Consider the following 21,174-nt stretch of genomic DNA (forward strand, 5'->3'; position numbering starts at 1 on the left):
GAGGTTTCGAGGAGTTAAGTAACTTGTCTGAGGTCACACAGCTAGAAAGTGGCTGGACTGTGACTTGAATCTAGATCTTACTATCTCCAGAGCTGAGCTCTTAACCAGTTCTGGGTTCTCTCATACCCATTCACATGGAGCTTTTTCTCCAGGTGATAAATACCTATCCTAAAGTTTCTCAGAAGCTGCTCCAGGCCTGCCTGCCAAGAGGGAGGAGTAAGAGGCAGCTGGGGAGTTGCGGGCTGAGCTGGAACAGAAAAACGTGAATAAGGCTCATTGCCTCTATGAAGTTAAGAGGCAAATGTCTTCGACTCCCCTCTCCCTGAGCAGCTGCGTGGGTCAGCCACATATAATGCTGTGGCATGCTGGAAAGCCTTTGCGAAATGGTATCTATTCTCTTGTAGTTGGCCTTTTCCAGGGCCCACGAGTCAGTGGACCTTTGCATGGCCCCTCGCCTGCAATTGCCTCAAGGATAACGCTTTAGGAAACACTTCTTGCCTATTGCTGCATCAAGTAAATGGAAGTTACCAGTGTTCATCCAGGACCCAGAGTTGGGTCTCACCAAATGACTCTGGGGGGAGATTTCTACATGGAGAAACACCAGTGATAACTTCAGTGGGACTGAAGCTAAAGATGTGTGTATAAAGGATAGCTGGAGCTTCTGGAACAGCAGGCTACACAGAAGGGCCCATGTGACCTTGCAGAAGGTCACATAACTGTGTTTGGGCATTGGGATCACCATGACATGTCTCTTAACCCAGTTTTCTAGTTACTTTCAAGGAAGAAACCCATGGCTCCTGCTCAAGGCTCTCATTACAGAGTTTTAGGATTGGAAGGGACTTTAGAAATTAGCTAACCCAGCAAATATATAATATTCATCTTCCCCCTACCCAATCCTGTGCCCATAGCAATGCAGACATCACTAATTGATGGCAGTGTTCTCTCCAGAAAAGCCTAAATGCAGCCTCAGAATCCTTTAATACTTAGTGGTCCAAGCAGTATGGAGTTGGCCATAGACTCCAACCAGAACCTTTAACTTTTAGCTTATTTCTCTTCACATGGTTCCTTCCTGGGTCTGAGGGAATGGGGAACTTGAGGATCCTGCCTGGGAGATATTGGAGCTTCTGTTTTTATTGGATGTTAATAGGGGCAACCAAAGTCTTGGACAGGATGCTAGATTAAAGATACGAAGTCAAGTTCTGGTCTTGATGTTGCCACAAAGGAGCTGAGTGATCTTAGGCAAGTCGTAACCTCCTTGGATCTCAGTTTGCCTCATCTGTAAAATAAAGGGCTTGAGAGGGGACCACATGATTGCTATGGACCTTCTTTCAGAAGTATGGCTTTGAGATGTTTTGGTATGTCGAGATATGTCACGGAGATATATGTTTCTTGCTCCTAGGAGGCAGTGTCTATATGCCCTATATCACCAAGGGCAGATGTGTGACAATCATGCTGCCACTTCCCACTGCCATGCCTGTAGCTTATATTGGCAATGTGGACCCCATGTGGACTCAATCTTAGAATCCTCTTCTCAATCTTGAGAATCCTCTTCATCCTTTTTGGTGGGGTGGGGGAGTCTAGGCAGCCACTACCAATTGATTAAAGTTTGTGAGGCAAATAAAAACTATTTGCCATCTGTTATGGGCTGAATCGTGTCCCTCCAAAATATTCATGTTGAAGTCCCAAGTACCTCATAATGTATTTGGAGAGAGGGTCTTTACAGAGGTGGTTAAGTTAAAATGAGGTCATTAGGAAGAGCCCTAATCCAATACGACTGGTCTCCTTATAAGAACAGATAACTCGGACAGAAATACGTACGGAGGGAAGATGATGAAGATGCCAGGAAGGGATGATCATCTACAAGCCAAGGAGAAAGGCCTGGAACAGATCCTTCCCTCATGGTCTTCAGAAGAACGTCACCTCCTTGATCTTGGACTTGTAGCCTCCAGAACTATAAGAAAATAAATCTCAGTTGCCGAAGTCACCCACTCTAGGGTATCTTGTTAGGGCAGCCCTAGCAGACTCATATATGGTCACTTGCCTACATGGAGTCTGGCAGGAAAGATGCAAACAAAAATACAAAATTGTGAGAGCAGTTCACTTTGCCCTCATTCACCTTGTAAAGGCTGGCCTTGAAGACCTGATAGGGTTTTATTGTCAAGGAGCCAGGAAAGTAAAACTTGGAGAGATATTCCCCTAATTCTATGGCCTTGGGTGAGTCCTTAAACTTCTCTGGACCCCATGTCCTCATCTGTAGAGTGAGACATTTAGATTGGAGCAGATGTCTTCAAAATACTTTATTCAAACAAAATCTTAGGCAGGGGCTTCCCAGGTGGCACAGTGGTTGAGTCCGCCTGCCGATGCAGGGGACGCGGGTTCGTGCCCCGGTCTGGGAGGATCCCACATGCTGCGGAGCGGCTGGGCCCGTGAGCCATGGCCGCTGAGCCTGCGCGTCCGGAGCCTGTGCTCCACAACGGGAGAGGCCACAGCAGTGAGAGGCCCACGTACCGCAAAAAAAAAAAAATCTTAGGCAGAAACCAAAGAAGTAAAACCTGGATAAACATGAAGCTGTTTGGATAGAGGTGGAAGTGGGGGACCTGGGACTGTCTTCTTTCCTCTATCCCCTGGATCCTTAGCACAGCTAGGATTACAAAGGCCCCATCCCAGATCAGAGGTTCTGCAAAGTCAGGAGTCTAACATCTGAGTCCATTGGACTGTGGGACCCTGGGGAGAGGAGCTGTCTCTTAATTAACTTAGCATAGTGCCAGGTTCACAGCAGGTACTCAATAAATGTGAAAAGAAGGGAGGAAATGAAATGATAGAAAAAAAGGAAGAGAAGAAAATATTGCTACAGAGTTCTAGAGGGGGCCTGAGCCATTCAGATATCCTCAGGATGTTCTTTTTCGTTTTGCTTTGACCTAGAACTTTCTTGCCTTTTCTAGAAACTAAGGCCACAAACTGAAACTCAGTCAGGCACTGGAGAAGTAGAGGTGATTGGAAATGGACTTAAATCTCCAACGAGGCCAAAGGGTTAAATCGCTGTTTCAGACCAATTGGGGATTGATTGGCTGAGAGTTAAAAAGGGAAGTTGGGAACTGGTTGGGAGCTGGGGAGGCGGGTTTTCTTCTGGGCTGCTTGCTAAGGGTTTGGCATTTCACCTGCTAGATGGCGCTGTCCTCTAAGGAAAGACGCCAGCTCTGCTCTAACGGGGCTCAGTCAAGGAAACAGGAACAACTGAAGTTGAAAAGAATTGATGGGCAAGAGGCAGAGGGGATGGAGGATAGCCCTTTCTGCAGCAGCAGCATCTCCTTTTGTGGTGGCTCTGGTTCCCTTTATAGATCTTATTTTTCAGCGTGTGTGTTCATATACCACACCTGAAAAGTCACAGGGCCTTTTGCTCTGAACAAAAGTGAATAAGAAATGTGTGTGTGTGTGTGTGTGTGTTTTGTGAGGAAGGGACAGGGAAGGTCACTGAGCCTACAACTTATAAATGACATGCCCCAGCCCTGGTGTTTGGCCTTGACTTAAATGAGATCAGTGGGAAAAAGAAACAGTCAGTCCTTTCTCCATGCTGCCTGCCAAGCTGGACGCCTCAGACTCCTTGAGCTTTACTCCAAAGCCTCTAGCTCAGCTCCAAATTGCGGGGGCATACTGCTTGTAGGGACTGAGGCTCCCTCTCCCCGGGCACTGTTAGTGTTAGGCTGATGTGCTGGCTCTGGGTCTGCTGAAATCAGGGATGTGGCCTGCAACTACTCCCACTCTATCAGCAGCCAGAAGGAAGGAAAACAAAGATAAGGGCTGTGGGGATGGAACCAGCAGGGGACCTAAGAGGAGGGACGGGAGGGTTGAGGAAAGACAGGGGACAAGGGAACAAAGAACAGAGGTGAAGGGTGAAGGGGATGGGGGTGGTGGTGAGAGAGGGACACGTAGGACCAGGTGTCCAGAAAGAAAGGAAAGGGCCATGCAGGGGAGCCAGTGGAGGAGAGAGGATGGACCAGTGGAGGAAATGAGAAGACCAGGAAGCTGGAGTGGAGCTTTCAAGTCGGTGCTGAAGCCAGGAAACTTAAAAGGCAGGGGAGGGAGGTTCTGTCAGGAAAACAGGAAAACAGAGGAAGAGGCAGCCTAGTAATTAGAGAAAACCTGACCAAGGGCCCAAAAGGAGAGGAAAACCCCTGTGACGGGGAGGTTGCAGAAAAGCAAGGCAGCAGGTAGTGGTAGCAAGCTTTGAAGCAGGAGGGTGGAAGCAACGGAGGCAGAGAGCAGTGCTGGGAAGGAGAAAAAGAACGAGGAGATGGAATGCGCAAAACCCAGCACGGTGGAGAGCAAGGGAACTGGGAAGGAACCAGTAAAAGAATGCTAACCTTATGGTCGTAAAAACCAGAATGTGTGTATTTTGGCCTGCGGCCATGGTCCAGGAGACACAGCGTGGCTTTTAAGCAAGTCGTGGAGTGGTTGTGTCCACACGTTAGTAGCTTGTCCTGGTCTGCTGCTTTGAAATGCAGCTGCTCTGAGTTGCCCACTTGTTGGCTGGTAGCCTGTTACTGGGGACATCAGATGAAACCCACTCTCCACACCTAAGGTATCCCTGCTCAATTTATGGTGCTCTAAGTTCAGAGGCACCAACTTTTCTTCCAGGGCAGTCGCTGCCCTTTGCAGGCCAAGAGATGAGATGTGTATTCTGCGGGGTGACCTGCTCGCTGTCTCTTGAATCAGTGGTCCCTTGGAGGATGTTTCTCGGTGGGACTGGTGCAGAGGCTCTGGAAAGGCAGAGGGGGTGATATGTTAAAGGTAATACAGGATGGAGGTTAAGGGAAGGGACCCTGGAGTCTGATAACCACAATTTGGTTCCTTGTTTTACCATTTTACTGTATAAACTAGCATATATTTCTTAGCCTCTCTGAGCCTCAATTACTCATCTGTAAAATTGGGCTCATAATTATACCTAACTCATAGGGTTCTGATGAATCTTAAATGAGATAATCTGTGGGGCTAGCAGAGTGGCTAGATCATATAGATGCTCATTAAATGTTAGCTGTTCTTTTTATTATGGTTTAAAGACCAGATAACTCTGTGTGTGTGTGTGTGTGTGTGTGTGTGTGTGTGTATGTATGTGTGTGTTTGGGGGGGATCAGTCCTTGAATGAAGAGTAAGGGGCTTAGATTTTTTTAAAATTTTATTTAATTTATTTTTTTATACTGCAGGTTCTTATTAGTTATCCATTTTATACATATTAATGTATATATGTCAATCCCAATCTCCCAAATCATCCCAACACCACCACCCCCCTGCCAATTACCCCCTTGGTGTCCATACGTTTGTTCTCTACATCTGTGTCTCTATTTCTGCCCCGCAAACCGGTTCATCAGTACCGTTTTTCTAGGTTCTACATATATGCGTTAATATACGGTATTTGTTTTTCTCTTTCGGACTTACTTCACTCTGTATGACAGTCTCTAGTTCCATCCACGTCTCTACAAATGACCCAATTTCATTCCTTTTTATGACTGAGTAATATTCCATTGTATATATGTACCACATCTTCTTTATTCATTCATCTGTCGATGGACACTTAGGTTGCTTCCATGACCTGGCTATTTTAAATAGTGCTGCAATGAACATTGGGGTGCATGTGTCTTTTTGAATGATGGTTTTCTCTGGGTATATGCCCAGTAGTGGGACTGCTGGGTCATATGGTAATTCTATTTTTAGTTTTTTAAGGAATCTCCATACTGTTCTCCATAGGGGCTGTATCAATTTACATTCCCACCAACAGTGCAAGACGGTTTCCTTTTCTCCACACCCTCTCCAGCATTTGTTGTTTGTAGATTTTCTGATGATGAAGAGGCTTAGATTTGAAGGCAAGAGAACGATCTGTGCAAATCATTGTTTGTGAAAATAGATCCAGCAGTGACATATGGCTCCTTTGGGGAATAGGAGAGACCATTTTGGTGACCAGAGCATACATGAGATAGTGGGTGCCCAGACTAGGGATGGGAGTGGTGCTGAAAAAAATGTAAAGGGTATTTTGAGAGGCAGCCCAAACCCCAAAACCTTTATGATTGGATGGACAGGTGGTGGGAGAGGGACATTTTAAGCGTGACTCCCAAGGTTTGGGGGCCTAGAACAGGGGTCAGTGGGAGCTCTCAAGCTAAGAATGATTTTTTACATTTTTAAAGGATTGTTAAAAAAAAAACAAAGAAGAACTCATGACAGAGAAAGGATGTGGTCTGCAAAGCCTAAAATATTTCCTATTTAGCCCTTTATGGAAAGAGTTACCCTATCTCTGGCCCAGCCCATGGTATCAGAAGATGACTTTGCCCCAGAAATCAGGAAGCCTGGAGAGGTACAATGTCCCCCAGAAAATTAGAGCGTTGGGACTAAAGCTGAAGCGAGGTTTGTGTGAAAAATATACAAATTTGGGTCATATATTCATTCCACAAATATCTTTTGAATGTGGCTCAGGAGATTGACAGACCTGGTTGAATCCTGGCTCCATCTTCCTACCTGTCACCTTCACCAAGTTATGAATGTCTGTGTGTCTCACTTTTTTCCACTTGTAAAATGTGGATGACAATTATACTTACCTCCTGGAATTTTTTTTGGAAGATTAAATGTGATAAGACATGTAAAGCCTTTAGGCAGTGTCCGGCACACACTGCATAATAAATATTAACTTTTATTGTTATTGGGAACCTAGAAGCCCGGAGATGGAAATGAACATGGCATGTGCTAACAACAGGAAGAGGGTGAACTGGTTTGATAAATAACAGTAAGCAAATATCACTTGCCATTATTATTATCATCAATATCATCACTCTTTTCCTGTTGTTAGAACTTGGGGTCTGGTCTTGGGACCTCAGTGTTCTCATTCGTAAAGCATGAGGTTTGCTAAGATCCCTTCCAGCTCTGTCTTTTTAATTTTTTGTCAATTCCTTGGTCCTTCCCCATTTCACTTTCTCCCTTCCCTCTGTGCAATTACAAACACACTTAACTCTCCTTGACATTTCTGACAGCCAGGTCATCTCTTCCCCATCCTCTTTAAAAATCCTGATCATGTAAGAGCTGATTCTGTTTTCCCTCCATTCCCAGTGAGCTCTTCGTTTTGCAGCCCCTCCCGCTTCGGGCATTTCCAACAAAAGAGTCTGGTCATTTTTCATGCAGTATCAGCCAAACGTCAGCCTCTGAAGCATTTGTCCTTGATTCTCTGAGTGTCGGAAGTTCTCCGTCTTCCCACTAGGACTTTCTGAGAGCATGGAGTGGATCCCAGAATTTCTAATCCTCCCTGCTGCAACTGAGCCTCTTCCCACACTTTGAGAAAAAGGATTGGGAAAAAAATGCCCGTGGAGGAGTAAGGCCTGGCCGGCTCGCTGCTGCGCGGGGTTTGTGCTGGCCGGCAGCTGTGCCCCGGTGGTTACCTACTGCTGCTTTGAGAGGCCAGTCGGGGGAGAGAGATTAGGGCCATCAAGATAAGGCAGAGAATATTCAAACTGGAGGCAAAAAGGGGCTTGTTTTTCCAATAGTAAGTAATCAGGGAACGGGAGGAGGTAATTTGCAAATTAGGAAAGTGAACAAAGAACATAAAATTAACTTTATAGCAAAGAGGAGCACAGTCTGTTTGAAGAAATAAACCTCCATAAAGCATTATTGTTGATAAAATCAGACTGTTTATTTAAACTAAATAGGAAATATGACCAAATCAGGGTGAGGAGGGGGGTTCAGTGGAAGCTGGGGTTGAAACTTCAGGAGGGGATGGAAGGCTGGTTTGGGCTTGAGAGACCTGATGTGGCATGGTGTGTGTGTGTGTGTGTGTGTGTGTGTGGATGTGTGTGTATGCACGTGCATGTGTGTTGAGGGAGAGATGTAGTATTAAAGCAAGGATGGCATAGATAAGAGGAATGTGCCTTTCCAAGTCACCTAAACTGCCTTCATTTTGGGATTGCCTTTATTTCAGTGGATAAGAACAGATACTACACTTGATCTTAGCCAAAAGGCCAGGAAGTGATAAGATTATCTTTATTTTAAAAGTGGCCCTGACTTCCAAGCACTGGTAGACAGCACATATGCTCTTGCACACAGCCAGTCCCAACCCTACCTTCTCCTATTTTTAATTCTCAAATACCCACCTGAAACACCAGTAACTCTCCCTGTGAACACCAGTACTGACCTAGGTACCAAAGTCCAGGAATTCCAAGGTCATGCCTTTGATCCCAAGGAGGTTTGGGCAGGGCTTCTCTCCCCTTTATCACAGACAGGTTGGCCAAATTAAGGTAATACCCCTGCAGCGGGCAGTGAGAAATCCACCTCTGTGCTGTTAGCTGCCCTATAGTTCTCTGCACTGAGCCTTCCTGACCCCACATGGACTAGGAGGGAACACTTATATGGTTTTTGTTGTCTTTGACTTGCTGAGGAAGGACTCTTCCCAAGGACCGAGTTGCAGAGAAGCATCCCTGTGTAGCAGTGTGTACAAGTCTTCATTTCCCCCTCTAGGTCCATTATCCTCTTTTGTCCGTCTTGCTCTGACCCCTGGAAGCCACAGCCTGGGAATTCCCTATTTTCTGGCTTTCTGGATGGTCCAGCTTATGAGAGGCACCTTATGAGAGGCTGGAGGAGAGAGAGAGGGCAGGCTGCAGACTGGCAGTGGCTTTCTCTTCTGAAGTCCAGAGCTCTCGAACTATAGCTTAAGGCTCAGCTACGGGTTTCTCTGGGTTCGGGGCATTAGCCTTGTCCCTTCAGGCACAGAGGTGGTCCTGGCCCCCCTGCAGCTGCTGCACCTGGACTGCATCACCAGCCTTTGTTGGCTTCCTTTAAATGTGTCCTTGCTTTTAACAATCTTTTCATTATGCTCTCCTCTAATACTCCTACTTGAGTGTGCCATTCTTGTAGGACCCTGGTGGATACAAGTGATTGCAAGTTCTTGTCTGGAAATGAGAAAGCCTGGGTCATTGTAGGTCATTGGGCAAGTTGCTTCTCCGTACTCACCTCAGGTTCTTCATCTGTGAAATGGGCATGATGGTGAGGTCATCTTTCAGCTAAAACATGCTAAGATTCTGTTTCCGCTAGTGGTGTAGTGGGCAGGGCTTTGGAGGAAAGAGAAAGATAGGTTTGAATCCTGGTTTTGACACTTACTAGGTGTGTGGCCTTGGCCAAGTCTTAATCTCTTTGAATCTTTGTTTTCATCATCAGTAAAACAGGGAAGATAACCCTTTCCTTGCAAGTTGAGGGGGAGGGTTAAAATTACATGTATGGAGGCAATTAAAGCAGTTCTCATGATACAGAAGGCATCCAATCCACGTGAGAGCCTTTCTCTTCTTTCCAGGCTATCTTGAAGGGAAAATGCCTGAGCACGAGGGGAAAGAAGTTTGTAGCTTCTGGAGGTTCCCATTCTTTTTACCTCTAAGTCTGTTTATTTATATTTGCTGACATCTCAGGTTACAGACTCCCATTCATTTATCCTTTCCAATCTGTCTAGTCCTTGAAGATTTCTCCCTGGAACCATTCCTTTAAAAGGAGGGCAGGCCTGTGGTTAGCTGGAAGGAGGGAACCAGAAGAAGCAGACCCTGGGCACCAGGCCACTCTCTAGCCTGGCGTTCTGACCAGAACAGGGATTTCTTTCAGTTCAGAGCTCTCTGGGACAGCTGACACATTTCAGGGACCTTCCTTTTCCTTCTTTATGCAGATGTCACCTTTATAACTGAAGGGCTGGGACTCTTAATTTTTCATCGTAATTGCTTATACCTAGATTTTAGGACAAAATGAGCTCTCAACCAACCCAATCCGTAGTCCTGCACAACCCCAAACTTGCCATGATTTTTTTTTTTTTTTTTTTGCGGCACGCGGGCCTCTCACTGTTGTGGCTTCTCCCGTTGCGGAGCACAGGCTCCGGACGCGCAGGCTCAGCGGCCACGGCTCACGGGCCTTGCCGCTCCGCGGCATGTGGGATCTTCCCGGACCGGGGCACGAACCCGTGTCCCCTGAATCAGCAGGCGGACCCTTAACCACTGCACCACCAGGGAAGCCCTTGCCATGATTTTTGTATAGAGATTTTTTAAAAAGTGTATACAGTGGAACTTTTGAAATTTTTGCTTGAAGTTTCAGTATTTAAATGTGTGCCCCACCACAGATAGATCCAGATGTGGACAAAGCTGTGAGTGAAAGGAAGTTTATCTGTAGTTTCTTCCATTCATTCTCAGTGTTCACTTTTTTCATTTCAGCATCTCAGTCTCCAGACACTCAACATCTATAACTGCCCATAGTTGACCAGAGATCCTCTGGCCAGGATCTTTTCCAGGATCAAATAGACCCTTGTAATTCTGCCCTTATTGAATATAAACTTACATATCTTCGGTCTGCCAATAGCCACTGAGTGCTTTCAAGTATATGATAATTTGACCCATTCTTCTGTCTATCCATCCATTCATCTACCCGCCAACTTAACCAGCCAATTGACAAATATTGGTTGGGAGCCTCTTATGCACAAAATGTGGTAGGCTTTCTATAATAATTTTGTAAAAGTGTTAGTCACTGTTCCAGACTTAAGAAATATAGAGTATATTAGCAGACTCAAAACAAATAAAGGTAAAATGTTCACTCACAATACCAATGCAAGCAAGGGCTAAGTGTCCACTAGTATTGGGGAAAGCTACCAGAGAAGGTATGGGAGCAGGGGAAATGGGAAAAAAGTAGGACATAGAATTCTAAAAGTAGACCTGTTTGGGTGGACTGGAGCATTTGAATAAGTAGCTGTGGTAAGATTGGAAAGACTGATCAGGACTGGTTTCTGGAAAAGGGGCTGGAATGTGAAGCTGAGAAGTATAAGCATTTCCTACATGTCATAGGGAGCTCCTGAAGATTTTTCTAGCTGGAAGAGTTATCTATTGAATAGTAGAAGTGTGCAGAGTGTTTTAGAGTTTGGAGTGTTTGTATTATCTATTGACTCACTGATTCATAGATTCATGCAACAAAAATTTAGTGAGCTCTACTGTGTGCTAAATTCAGTGATCGTGGCTGGACACTAGTTCTTATGGCTTAGTTCCCAGAGAAATCAAAGGAGCCCTTGTTTTGGGGAGAGTTTCTTATTTATCAAGACCAAATAATTAACCTAGAGAACAAAACCATTGCAGTTAACTCTTTTTTTAAAAAAAATTTATATTGTAAAATTAAGCACAGATACAGAAAACCAACCCAAAGAAATGTGTGACTTAGTGAATTATTATACAGTGAATACCCTTATAACTACCACCCAAATTAAGAAATAAGAGTGCCAGCCTGCCCTGTAACTCCTCCATGTGCCTCATCCCAACAGAGTTCCTCCCTATCTCCAGAGGTAAGCACTATCCTGACTTTTATAGTAATCTAGTCCTTGCATTTATTTGTGGTTTTGTCACTCAAGTGTGCATCCCTAAACCCTATAGTTTAGTCTTGCCCATATGTTTCTTTTTTAATTGGAGTATAATTACTTTACAATGTTGTGTTAGTTTATGCTGTACAGTGAAGTGAATCAGCTGTATGTATACATATATCCCGTCCCTCTTGGACCTGCCTCCCTCCTCCCCCCCACATCCCACCCATCTAGGTCATCACAGAGCAGTACAGCAGGTTCCCACTAGCTATCTATTTTACACATGGTAGTGTATATATGTCAATCTAAGTCTTCCAATTCACCCCAGCCCCCCTTTCCCCCTGTGTCCATGAGTCCGTTCTCTACATCTGCATCTCTATTCCTGTCCTGCAAATAGGTTCATCTGTACCATTTTACTAGATTTCACATATATGCATTAATATATGATATTTGTTTTTCTCTTTCTGACTTACTTCACCCTGTATGACAGACTCTAGGTCCATCCACATCTCTACAAATGACCCAATTTCGTTCCTTTTTATGGCTGAGTAATATTCCATTGTATATATGTGCCACACCTTCTTTATCCACATTTAGGTTGCTTCCATGTCCTGGCTATTGTACATAATGCTGCAGTGAACATTGGAGTACATGTGTCTTTTTGAATTATGGTTTTCTCAGGGTATATGCCCAGTAGTGGGATTGCTGGGCCATATGGTAATACTATTTTTAGTTTTTTAAGGAACCTCCATGCTGTTCTCCATAGTGGCTGTATCAATTTACATTCCCACTAACAGTGCAAGAGGGTTCCCTTTTCTCCACACCCTCTCCAGCACTTCTTGTTTGTAGATTTTCTGAAGATGCCCATTCTAACCGGTGTGAGGTGATACCTCATTGTAGTTTTGAATTTCCCTAATAGTTAGTTATGTTGAGCATCTTTTCACGTGCCTCTTGGCCATCTGTATGTCTTCTTTGGAGAAATGTCTGTTTAGGTCTTCTGCCCATTTTTGGATTGGGTTGTTTGTTTCTTTAATATTGAGCTGCATGAGCTGTTTGTGTATTTTGGAGATTAATCCTTTGTCAGTTGCCTTTTAGGTCTCTTTTAATCTATAGTTTCCCCCTCCACCTCTTTCTTTTTCTTACAGTTTATCAGTGGATAAATCTGGGCCATTTGACTTGTCAAGTTTTTTACAGTCAGGTTTGCTGACTGCTCACTCATGGTGCAGTTCAGTGTGTTCCTGCAAATTGGGAGCTGGATCAAGAGGCTTGAAGTGATAGAGGTTCGAGCCCTTTAACAAGGTTATAGGTGGTGTTATGTCTTGTATCTGGTTCATGCTGTTTTTTGATGTTAGTTAAAGCAGGTGCTCAATGTCTGCATTCAGTAATTCTCATTGGGAGTTTAAAATAGTAATATTTTAATTCTATAATTTCTTTTTATTTATCACCTGGGATACATTTTAAAAGTATAAAGGGACACTTGCTCTCATCTGCTATTTTGTTACACAGTACTACAGTTCTTGTAGGATAAGTAGGATAAGGTATGATTATTTCCTTTTATTTACCCAGTTTTCAGGATAACAACTGGATCATTGTTTTCTCCGAAGTTAACCAATTATTACTTTAAAAATATGTCATGAATTCATGGATTTATATGTATTTGATGAATTTCAATCTACTGCACAGCTCAAATCTTTGGCCAGTGGGAAACTCTTCAAGGTGCTTCCTGAATTCTTTTGACATGACCCAGTGGCTTTTGACAACTTCCTTCTAACTTTATGTCAAGATGTTCCAAACTCATGGATATTTCCCGCTGCAGACCTGGAATTAGCCATTTATCCAAGAAATCCTGGTTTAGCTCAATGGGATATGTCATTTGAAGATCAAATATGAGTGCTAGAGATGTTTACAGCTATTGGGTCAATTTTGTTTCTAAATCCTTTTAGTGGAAAAAACTGGAATAAACAAATACCTCATGAGTTTGTACTGATATTTCTAATTCAGATTTATATTTACAGGGTGTTTACTTAACATCTCCTATTTTGCCTTAGTAGCTCCTTTCTTGTACCAGAAAATTCTTGAAGATGCAAGGGATGGTAGAATTAGAATACCTCACTATTAGCATTTGCTTTTTTCTACTTCACATATACAACATTCTGAGAATAATAATAGTTGTACTATCACTGACATTATTATCACTGAAAGGAGATAAAACATTTCTTTGCATATGCTAATCATCTCTCCATTTTATAGTTGTAGTATATTTGCATTTTAAATCATATGGCCATTATGTACTAGAGTCTCTACCTTTTAACCCTCATTTAATCATTTAACTACAAGTAACTATATATCTAATATTCACCAGCAATACCTGTCTGAAACTTGTTCTTTAGTAGACTCCTTAGGAGGGGCTCATGGGAATAATATTCTTTGAGTCTTTGCATGTTATTAGCAGTTTGTGATTTCCTGGATAAAAAATCCTTAGTTCACATTTTCTCTCCTTGAATATTTTAAATACATTACTGTAATTTCTTCTGGCAAAAAGCTTTGCTGTCAAAAAAAAAAAATCAGAGGAAAATTTAGTTTGATTTCTCTTACATGTTCCTTTTGCCTAGATATCCAGATTTTTCCCTTTTCTTTTAAATACAATAATTTTTCTAGACTACATCTTGATTTTGGTCATTCTGGGTCAGTATTCTCAAGTATATGCTATGTTCTTTCAATAAATAGTTCAAATTATTTTTTATATTGGGATAACTTTATTGAATTACAGTTCTTGGGTTTTTTTGGTTTGTGATTCCTATTTTCCCTTGCTTTCTTCTTCAGGGTCTCCTATTAGTTGTGTACTGGATCCTCTTTGCCTGTCTTCCAGTTTACTCGTTTTAATGTAAGTTCCAATTGTTTGGATTTTGTGATAATGCATAAGAGGTCTGTACAAATGTATGTCTTTTTAAAAGCTGATTTATGATTTGGTATAATGAGTGACAATTTTTTAATATTGTTTTCATTTTATTAAGGGGCACTGGAGAAACTGAACTATAGTCTCCAATGAACAGTATGCATTTACAGTACAACAGCAGGCCAGCAGAAAAAACAGTTTGGTACCCTGATACTTCTTGTATTACACAGTCTAAAAATCTGAGACTGACACTGGAGCTAAGAACTTCCTACCTTTATGGGATTAGAAATATTTTCTTTGGTTTTACCGATCATTAAGGCCTATTAGGAGCACAAAACCTCACTTTCATCGAACATATACATTTAAGGAGATTTCATTTATTTGTTTCACAATAGAACCTAAAGTAGGAAGGATGAGGGTGGCTCTCAAGGCAGGGGGAATGATATGAACAAATGCATGGAAGCCAGTCTGAGCTAAATATGTTTTGTAGCTTAGTAGAATAATTTTTAATGGAGAAGGGATAAGATAAATATCCCTCAGCATCCTATGTTCTATGTGGTTTGAAGTAACATCATTCATTCTAATAGTATGAAGTTGCTGATCCACATGACCTGGACTTTTATATTAGTTTCCTATTGCTGCTGGAATGAATTAATTACAAATCTAGTGGCTTAAAACAATACAAATTTGTGCTCTTACAGTTCTGGAGGTCAGAAGTCCAAACTGGGTTAAAATCAAGTGTTGGCAGGGTTTCTTCTTACGTTCTGGGGGCAGAATTTGCTTCCTTGCCCTTTTTAGCTTCTAGCCGTCAGTATTTCTTTGCCTGTGGCCCTTTCTTCCATCTCCAACTTGTATCACTCCAGTCTCTGCCTCTGTCATCACATTATCCTCTCCTCTCTGTAGCCAAGTCTCCCTCTGTGTTCCTCTCATAGGGACACTTGTGATTGCATGTAAGGCCCACCTAGATAACCCAGGATAATCTCTCCATCTCAAGATCCTTGACTTAATCACACCTGCAAAGTCCCTTTAGCCATGTAAGGTAAGATTCGTAGAGTCTGGGGATTAGGACATGGATATCTTGCAGGGGGCCACTATTTAGCCTACCATATGCGTAAGCTTTTTGAACAGAAGAATGCCTAATAACAGAGAAAAGTAAACTCATTTCCAGGTTAGTGATAGGGCTGAAGCTCAGAATAGTCTCTGGGAAGCCTGCAGTTTCTTTGAGGACTAATGTTTTACCTTAAGATATTAAAAATGTTTGAATTTTCTAGTTTACATTTATGCTTACTAACTAATAAGAAGAATAATCTCCCTAACCTACTTCCCTGCACCAAAAGGAAAATTGATCTGAGACAATGTGCCCTGATTCTTCCATGGCTGTAAGGACTCTGGAACACTACATTACACCCTAGTAATAACTGTATCTAATTTGGGTGGCATGGCATCACATCATAGGAAAGAGTACAAATTAAAAGCTGTTATTAGTCCCAAATATAGCTGAGTCAGGCCTTGCCCAATAATTTGCGGGGAGAGTATCCTCCGTACATTCTGACTGTCTCTTGTTCAGAATCCCCATTCATGCCTGAGTCCCTTGAATGAGGCAGGAAGTCTCCGTGGGGCATGAGATAAAGACAGCCAATAGGACTTGCTCTTCAATTAGAAAGTGAGTCCCTGGAGATCGTGGATACCCCCTTCTCCAGTGTTGAGTCAAGAGCTGATCCTCATGGTATGCTCATCTGTGAACTGAATCTCAGAATGAACCTTCCTTGCTTTCCTGACCCAGGATTCATGCATGGGCTCTCTTTCCCACTGGAGGGCTTGTCGTGCACAGAATCAGCATCCTGGGCGTGGTTTCTACTGAATAAAGAGTGAGGAGCCTTCTTTCTGCCCTGTAGCTCTTTGCATGATAGGCCATGCATAGTTATTATGCATGCTTTCCTTCCTCCTCCTCCAGCACCAGCCCCTTCTGCTGTGTAACGGCTCAGGGTCCCAGGACAGTTGAAACGTGACCAGCGGGGTGCTATTTTTAACTTCTCCACACATCACAGCTGAGGCCTTGGCCCCCATACAGTTGTATCCATGGCCACTGTTTCTTCCTCTCTGAGGAGGCAGATATAAAACCTATGCCTGTGCCTGGAGTGGAGGGGGCAGGAGGTCCAGTTGTTGTCTCCCAACCTCCTGGTCTACCCGGCTCTGCTCGCTGTGGTGTGTAGTGCACAATATGGCACTTCATAAAATGTGGTACAGACCAGCTACATCACCGCTGCTTTTACGCTTGCTTCCAGACATCCTGGGCTTGAAATAAAGGTACTGTACTACCGTACTCTTTACCGTACTGTGCAGTAAAGTACACAAAAGCACAACCACTTGTAGAGGACTCACGCAGGTGACAGTGTACACCAGACACATGAACTAACTTACATGATTGGACGTGCGAACGCACACTTGCATCTTTGAAAGTTTGCAACTTGAAGGTTCGTATATAGGGGACTTACTGTATTCGTGTGTGCGGCACACTGCTATTAGCCTGTATTGTTCCATGATAAAGACTACATCTGTCAGGCCCTATGTGTTCATGTTTAGGCCAAGAAGAGAATTATATTGTCCAGAATTGCTCTCCCTTTCCCTCTTACTAGAGCCAGCCTTCCTCTCCCTCCCTCCAGAGCCAGCCGAGGGTCCTCTCTCAGGGGAGGGAGTGGGTGGACAGAAATCCATGGTGGATAGCCTAGTGGATAGCCCAGGAAAAGAATGGATCAGCTTCTAATTATTTCTCTCTTTAAGGGACTTGCCCTAGAATGTCAGAGAATCTCTGCGACCTATTAAAAAACTAATGCATTACATATATATATATATGTATATACACACACATGTATATACACACACATATATATACACATACATACTATATATGATACAATATATAGTAAATATTACATATACATGTGTGTAATGCATATATATATATATATATATATATATAAACATTTTTTTAATCTGACTTTAGTTTTGAAACTTTTCACCAGGTATTTTTGTTTCAGTTAATCACGTTTCTATTGTAGCCTGGGGACTTTTAAAAACATTTCTAGAACCCCCTATCTTGCTCCCAAAGGCTTAAGCATTATTTGATAATTAGCCTTCACAATTATGTTGTACATTTTGGAGAGAAGTGTGGGCTGGAGGAGGGTGGGAGGAAGAAAGTTGTGAGTGTTAGTTAACGTGGGAGGAATGAGGGGTATTATCTGGGGATTGGAGGAATGCTTATAAGAGAAAGAAGTTTACTTTGTCAAAATTGTGTTGGTTGCCAGTTCTCTGTGAAACCCTCACTTAAACACAGGGAAGGGAAGTGGGGGAACATTGGAAACATTCTCGCCTTTCCTAATTAAAATGATGCCAGAAAACAGGATCCACATAGAGGCCAGCTCCATGCCACTTAAAAAGAAATATGCTTCATTACATTTTTCTCTCCATTTCCTGGAGCTCACAATGGGAACAAGAGAAAGGAAGAAGACCTGTTAAAATTTGACATTAGTATTTTGGTACTTACCCAGCTGTTAGCATGGTATCACAATAAAATAATTCGTGCTAAAATGACAGGTTTTCTCCCTTTCTTTCTGTTCATATACAAGAAGTGTATGTGTTCATATACTTTCTGCCTCTCAAAGTCCACACACTCACATAAGTAAAATGCAGTATCCTGTACTCCCAGAGTCTGTTTCTTTGGTTCATACTCGCTCTTATTCTCTGGAGGAAACCATCACATTTGCATCTTTGAAGACGTCTGTTTGCTTTGTGTTTTCATTTTATGAAAATTATTTTATTTTCTTTTTTAAAGGGAAATTTTTGTTTTGTCTTTGATTGAATCAGATTTCAACAAGTTTAGGTATGTGGCTGATTTCGAGAGTGAGAGAGAGAAAACAAGAGAGGAGACCGTGTGTTGTACTGTGTATTGTGTGCGTGTGTGCATGTATGTACATACAGAGAGGGGCTGAGAGTTCTTATAGTCGAGAATGGCCCTCAGCCAAAATATTAAAATAGATGAGTTGTGTGCTGGGGGCCACTTCTTTCTTCATCACTTCTCTTCCAAATCCAAGATGTAGAGGATCACAACACTTAACCCAATCTACAGTGGAATTCCAGGCAGTGCCAGACAAAGGGAAAAGCTTGTTTGCCTGCATTTTATTACTTCTATTATTAGTTTTTGGTGGAGAGAGGAATTACTGAATTTCTTGTTCCTTCTAGAATCACATCACATATGGAGCTGCTTGAGGCTAGCCATGCTAAAAGTTTTTGCTTGGCCAGGGCAGGAAGCTTGCTGTAGAGCAGGGCTTACCAGCTTAAAAGCCTACAGGAGCCATGACCGTGATGGAGATGAGGGAACCCAGCTGGGTGTGAGAAAACTGGGAGCGAAGGGGGCTGTGCAAACAGGGGATCATAGCCCCCCAGCTCCAGCCACAGCTGCTGGTCAGGAATGTGAGTGAGCCAAGTGTTGGCAGACCATTGATTTTTTTCTGGATTATTATGTGAAATTTCATGGTTTTAAAATGTCCATCCCTCATTCAAATTAAGAGGGAAAAAAAGCACTCTACAGATCAAATGAAACGTATCAGAGGTCTGGCTTTCTCTGCCACAGAAGAAAGAAGGTTGAGTGCATTATGGCCCATGAACATGCTGCATGACCTTGGAAAAGTTTGTTTACTCCTTTGTGAACCAAAGGAGTTGGGGTAGATGAGCCCCAAAACTTCTTTTTGCTTGGACCCATTAGGATTTCATGACTCCTGAGTCCTCTGTACAGACCTTCAAGATCCCCTTCAACTCCTAGTATTTCATGAAGAGTTGGCCAGAAGCCCAAAACGAGAAAAGAGAAGCAGCATATGTACCCGAGGGTCGGAAAGGACTAGGTAACAGGAGATATTGCCAGCTCTCGTGCCACCACATGCTTTGGCAGAAAAGCCTTCCTTCTTTGAATTCTTTAGAGAGCCATCTTTCCCTCCCCTGAACACCTGTAGTCCTTTTTCAACCCCCCTCCTTCGAATGTGTTCACTCAGTATATTTATTAATTGTCTGCCTGGGGCCAGGCATGCTCTTACGGCTTCTCTCACTTTCCCGCTTTAGTTATTTGAATAAAAGGATAGAGAAAACTTGATTCTCCATATTTCTGGGATACCAAGGAAGGAAGACTGGTCTGTGGGATGTGCTCACTGTGAGAGAAGCAGGGTGAGCTTATACTTCACAGAGGAATACACACGGTGAGACAGGTCATCTCTTGGAGAGCCCTGACTTTGTGGAGGATGAGGTAGAGGGCCACCAACGTGGCAGAAGACCGTGTGGTACGTGATGCCACTCCCCTCCACTCCCCTCAGTTCTTCCACAAAGTTACCAAAGTCATGAGGTGCTTGTGCCCAGTCATGGCAGCAGGCTCAGGTGCACACAGAGAAGGCGTTTGCAGAAGTCATGGGGCGAAGCGTGGGTTGCAACAAGCCATGATGCTGTCTGAGAGAATTTCTGAGATGCAGTGAGGTCTCCAAGTAAAGATCTTAGCTCAGCCGGGAGCAGTTTGAGAACAAGATCCTTGTCAGTTACTTCTGTGTGCTGCATTCAGTCATCAACAGAGCTTTTGCACAGAGCTGATGCTCAGTAAATACTTGCTGAATAAATGAATGAATGAATGGAGAAAGCTGTTGACTGCCAGTCCCAGAACATGGAATGCAGGCATTGCATGGATACAACAGGCTAGAAATAAAGCAGTCTGGAGAGGGTTAATTTCTGCCTTTAGCATTCACAGGAAGGATAATGTATGCTGGGAGGGAAAGCACTAGTCTTTCCCTTTTGAAACCCCCCTAAAAGATTTGTCTGAAGCCTGTATTTAAATGGGCAGCATACAGGTGTTTTCAGAGCTGCTCCAGCCCCAGAGAAGGCCTCAGGGCAAACCAGGGAAGACAGTACTTGGTAACGAGAAACACTCCTCACCTACTCCGCATGCTTCAGTGGGAAAATGCAAATCAACTCATTTCCGCTTTTGAGGACAACTTCAGATAGAGGGGTCCCCGGGCAAAGTAACCCCTTCAATGTGCCTAGCTGTCTTTCCCCATTGCTATCTTTTCCTGTGCTACCTGCTGAGAGCTATGGGAGGTGGGGAGGGGGCTGTGGATTGGCGGCAAGGGGGATGAGAGAGGAGACGCATAGTAATGAAGAGCTGGGGAGCTGGGGGAGCAGAGGGAAGGAAGGGGGCGTTTGTGTGCAGGTACAACGTTGTGGAAAACGCCTTGAACCAGGAGGAAGAATTACCAGTTCTGACTCTGTGGTCACCAGCTGTGTGTGACCTTGGGCAAGAGGTGGGATTCACACGCAGTCAAACCGAAAGTGAATGTTGGAAGTCATGCCAATTTTACCGTTTAGGTTTTGTTGTGGTGTTTTTTTTTTTTTTCGTTTTTTTACGTTGGCAAACTGACATCTGAACAAAGTATCCGTGGTAAGTGGAATGTGAAGATTAGAATACAGGTCTCTGGCTGCTAGAACAGAGCCCACCCGCCATTCCCAGTGTCATCCTAAAGGGTACCTGTAGAAAGAGGCCTGGGTATCCATGTTTTACAATTTGGATGTGAATGTTTGGGTGTGGCTCAGGGCTCAGTTAAGATTTTCAAGACCTGAATATCTCAAAAATTATGTTGATCTCTGCGGACCCCCAACATAGTTAACTGGAAATAAAAACAATGCAAAATTGTAACTAAAGTGTAAGGAAATAGAATAAAGAATTATTTTTTCCTTTTAATTTCACTCTGATGATTTTCAAGTAGCAAATTCTTTTAAAACTTTTTTGCGTGCTCCTGTTTTACCAGTGTATGTAAATACAGCACATGTATTTTCTGCCTATTGGGAAATCCAGTCTATGACTTTGAATGTCATCAGGTACTTATTTTTGAATCAGTGCGTGAGAGGGTTG

The 21,174-nt window shown here is 43.2% G+C and overlaps 1 pseudogene; it reads right to left on the reverse strand.

Annotated features, from left to right (window-relative positions):
• Window positions 1-7,872: 7,872 nt before the first annotated feature.
• LOC149743806 (U2 spliceosomal RNA) lies at window positions 7,873-8,003 on the reverse strand (annotated as a pseudogene).
• Window positions 8,004-21,174: the final 13,171 nt, after the last annotated feature.

Source organism: Delphinapterus leucas, unplaced genomic scaffold (assembly GCF_059928025.1).
Source record: "Delphinapterus leucas isolate spDelLeu-1000000601 "Yukka" unplaced genomic scaffold, BTC_Dleu_Yukka2 spDelLeu_asBTCV2_sq76, whole genome shotgun sequence".
NCBI lineage: Eukaryota > Metazoa > Chordata > Mammalia > Artiodactyla > Monodontidae > Delphinapterus > Delphinapterus leucas.